Genomic DNA, 4,583 nt, shown 5'->3' with positions numbered 1-4,583 from the left:
TTTGATCAGTCCACCAACACTGGAGTGTGAAAGGAAAGGAAAAGAGTGTGAAAGATTTTAGACTGGCAAGAAAAAAAGGATCTATCTGAAATTTACTATGAATTTTCCACTGTGTTCCTCAACACAAACTGAAAGTACAACATATCTTACATATCATCAGCAATCCTAAGAAAACTCTCCCGGAAGTAAGCCCTATTGAATAAAATGACACTTACTTCCAAGCAGAGCTATTTGGTATTGCTCCTATCAATATATCTGATTCTCGTCATTGCCCTATCTGTGAATGCATACATCCAGAGACTGGGACCATGGACGAACAAGACATATCTTCCTGCAAACTTTAGAAAAAGTCCCAGATTTGCTGAAAACTCTGAAATCTAAACAAACAAAACAAAACACAAAAAGATAAAAACAGTATCTATAGCTTTAAAAAAATTAATGCAACTGCAAGAGTATAGCCATCCTTCAATCCTTGGCACCTTTCAATAAAAGACAGGGGGAGAGGACAGAGCCTTTTGCTGGACCGTTCTGGTTTTTAAGGGAGGATGCATTAATTCAGGACCAGCTCTAGCAGCACCACTGAACTACTGCTACCATGTGATATGCATGACTCCAGGCTGAATTTCTTGCTACTGTGTTCAACAGTAGCCACCTTATGAAAGCTAGTGTAGTATACTGGTTACAGCAGATTAGGATCTGGGAGAGCCAGATTTGAATTTCCACTCTGCCACAGAAGCTGACCTGGGTGACTTTGGGCCAGTGACACACTCTCAGCCTAACCTACCTCACAGGGTAGTCATGAGCAGTATTCCCTCTAAGCTGAGTTAGTGTGATCTAGCTCACAGTTTTTTTAGCCCCTGGCTCACACATTTTTGCCTTGGCTCGGGAAGGATGGCTCCAGAGCAAACTAATTTCAACAGTAGCCAAATTGCTGGCACACAACTTTAATGCCAGCAGCTCACAAAGTAGAATTTTTGCTCACAAGATTCCACAGCTTAGAGGGGACATTGCTTACAACTTTTACTGGATAATGACAGTTCTCTTTCACAAGTACTGGGTGGCAAACCTTTTCTTGCGCACAGACAACCCCCTTGTCTCAAACAACTTCTCACCCACAATAATGCAACATCTCATTTGAATATGGACACTGGGACTAGAGCTTGTAATACACCCAGATGCCAACTTTGCTGCATATAAACCCAGACAACACAACCACTGGACCTAACAACATCCACGACACCATCAGGGACTTATTCACTTGCTCATCTTCTAACATTGTATATGCCATTAAATGTCAACAATGCCCTTCAGTTCTTAACATAGGACAAACAGGACAAACCCTATGCCAGAGGATGAAAGAACACAAATCTGACATCTTGTGGTTTTCATGGTAAATCTTCTGGTAAAATCTGACATCAGGAATTGCAAGATTGAGAAACCTGTAGGAGAACACTTCAGCATTCCAGGACATTCAATTAGTGACCTCAAAGTAGTTGTTTTATTACAAAGGAACTTCATGAACAGACTGGAAAGGGAAATTGCTGAATTACAAGTTATTGCAACACTTGGAACAAAAACCTCCCCAGGACTAAACAGGGGTATTGGTTTCTTATCTTATTACATATGCTAACTCATTCAGTCCTCACATAGGTATTATCAACATGTTAGCCAGATTGCCTTATTTCTTAATAATAGCTTGGGGAATTATGAATATAAAATGGCAATAGGCATATAGAATGAATCATGACCTGTGTATACTGGAGTCAGAATTCCCAAGAACCCAGGAATAGACACAGAGACTGGGTAGCTAAATTAATGATTTCTTTACTAAATATAATCAGACATTCAAACAGTAATCAAACATTCACACACACAATACAGAACTAAGAAAGTAGCAAATAGAGGGGTCAGTTACAGGTTGATACAACCTGTCCAGATGTGCAGGGGTCCATGGAGATGAGAATATGTTCCAAACCAAAGGTTTAGGGGTAAACCGCCAGTTGGCATCAGGAGAAGACACACAGTCTGAGGCCATGTGCCTGGATGGATATAGACATTGGAAAACAATGCAGACTAATAGGAGGTCTTGAGGGGTTTGTCTCAGGTGAGACAAAAGATTACCTGATCCAATGATGAATCCCAAGGGTGTGTGATATCAGGATGGGTAAGGCTTAGATGTGACCAATGAGATTTAGGGGCAGACTCTGGATTAACAATAGAAGTTGGATGACTGTACTGGGGCTGCCTGAATGGATTTTATGTCCATTGATGGTCCTGCCAAGGCAGTTGAATAGGTTCCCCGATACAGACAAAAGATGGGAGATGGGTCCCTGATTAGTATCAGGAAGGAATGTTAATAATTTGAATGTTTGATTGGTTTATCTCAGTATCCTGAGGGATGGAGTAAGGAGGCACAAGTACTGAGACAAAGAATTTACACATAGACATGAGATCACACAAAAGGGCTGGGTGAGGTACTGGAGACAGGAAGACTATTCACCAGGTGGCCTCTGAATAGCCTTTAGAAATGCAGATTTTTTTACCTGGTGGAACTGCCATTGTTTCATATGCATATCTTCTTAGGTGGGGGAGAAGACTGGAGGTTTGCTCTGAGAGTTGCCTTGTTGTCACCTGAAAATGGAGACCCTATTTCCAGAGTTATGGCTTGTTCTGTGTTTCAGACCCAGGAGTGTCTTCTTTGGCCTGAATTTTGTGGGTCTCTGGTTCAGATTAGAAAGTGGGGTGCCTCTGCTATTGGGGCTACCCAAAAGTAAAGGCAGTGCCTCTGGCAACAAACAAGAAGGACTATAAATCCTCTGTATTTTAGTGTATTTCTTTTTCAGAATAGTATATTAGAATACTGAATGTAAAGCAAGGAGTATTGGGAATATTGGGATGTTTTGCTGACATGACACTGCATCCACCGCAAAAAGTGCTGTTAAGTGTTCTTCATGCCTGGGAGGAGAGAACAGAAAGTCTTTGTTTGCTTCCCATAATTAGAAAAGACACTTTTAGACATTTATCTGCTATTTTGACATGTTTATTGCTTTACAACTGTTGAACTTATAACCTTAGCTTGTTATTTAGCTCTGTCTTTGCATATTTTAAATATCATCATGTTACATATTAATTTGCTGTTAAGTCCCTGTTTGAACCTTACCTACCATTCCAATGTATTTGAAAAAGTCTGCCCTGCACACGAAAGCTCATACCTTGATTAAACCTTTGTTGGTCTTAAAGGTGCCACTGGACTCTAAATTTGTTCTAGTGTATATTCTGAACCTGTAGCAGACTGGTATTCTGTGTGAAGGGAATATTACATTCCCAGCAGGACCAATTCCCACTATTTCATATACACTAAGGTTGAATCCACATGTGCGTTTCTTGCCGGTTTCCTGACATTTTCGCTCCCATCCCCCAACAAACTGTCTACATTTGCATCAAGTTTCATGGTGGCAGTGCACCAGTATAAAAATCAGTGTCTGCATATGTTTCCCGCCCTCTGGGAGTGACTCCATTGTCATAGCCACTCCACACTGGTTTAAATGAATGCTGTTCTTTGCTGCTCTAACCCCTCATCACTATGTACCAGTCCTCAAAAAAAAATTATTTGAAATGTATCTGTTTATTAAAATTATAATCACTGAATATGACTGGGCAATGCACAGTCAGCAGCTTTTTCGAGTAAGAGCTTGCATCTGGATCAAAAAGTTGCAATTCCTGCCTTGTAGTCATGGCGTTTCTCATTTTTAAGTTCACAGGGGTAAGAATGACAGACCCTAGGAGTAACAGAAGTGTTCTGGGAATGGAATGACAGGCTCTGGAGTGGAATGACAGCCCCTGGGGGTAGGAGGAGTGTTCAGGGACTGGAATGAGAGACCACAGAGTGGAATTACAGCCCCTGGGTGTAGCAGGAGTGTTCTGGAACTCGAATGACAGGCCCCAGAGTGGAATGACAGCCCCTGGGGGTAGCAGGAGTGTTCTGGAACTGGAATGACAGGCCCCAGAGTGGAATGACAACCCCTGGGGGTAGCAGGAGTGTTCTGGAACTGGAATGACAGGCCCCAGAGAAGAATGACAGCCCCTGGGGGTAGCAGGAGTGTTCAGGGACTGGAATGAGAGACCACAGAGTGGAATGACAGCCCCTGGGGGTAGCAGGAGTGTTCTGGAACTGGAATGACAGCCCCTGGGGGTACCAGGAGCATTCTGGGAGTGGAATGACAGGCCCAATGGTGGAATGACATCCCCTTGGAGTAAGAGGAGTGTCCTGGAACTGGAATGCCAGGCCTATCATTACAGTCCCAGGACACATCTCCTACCCCCTGGGCTATCATTCCACTCTGGAGCCGGTTATTCTAGTCCCAGAATACTCCTGCTAACCCCAGGGGCTACCATTCCACTGTGGGGCCTCTCATTCCAGTCCCAGAACACTCCAGTAACCCCCAGGGGCCATCTAGTGATGAACAATAGATTGTGATTAGCAGGGGTCTTTTCGTAGAAAAAGATCTGCAGGAGCTCATTAACATACACTATGCTAATGAGCTTCTAGGCTATTAGCATAATAGCTCATTAGCATATGCAGC

The sequence above is a fragment of the Gekko japonicus genome, unplaced genomic scaffold (assembly GCF_001447785.1).
Source record: "Gekko japonicus isolate JY-2015 unplaced genomic scaffold, Gekko_japonicus_V1.1 scaffold680, whole genome shotgun sequence".
Classification (NCBI taxonomy): Eukaryota; Metazoa; Chordata; class Lepidosauria; order Squamata; family Gekkonidae; genus Gekko; species Gekko japonicus.
This window is presented reverse-complemented; position numbering follows the sequence as displayed.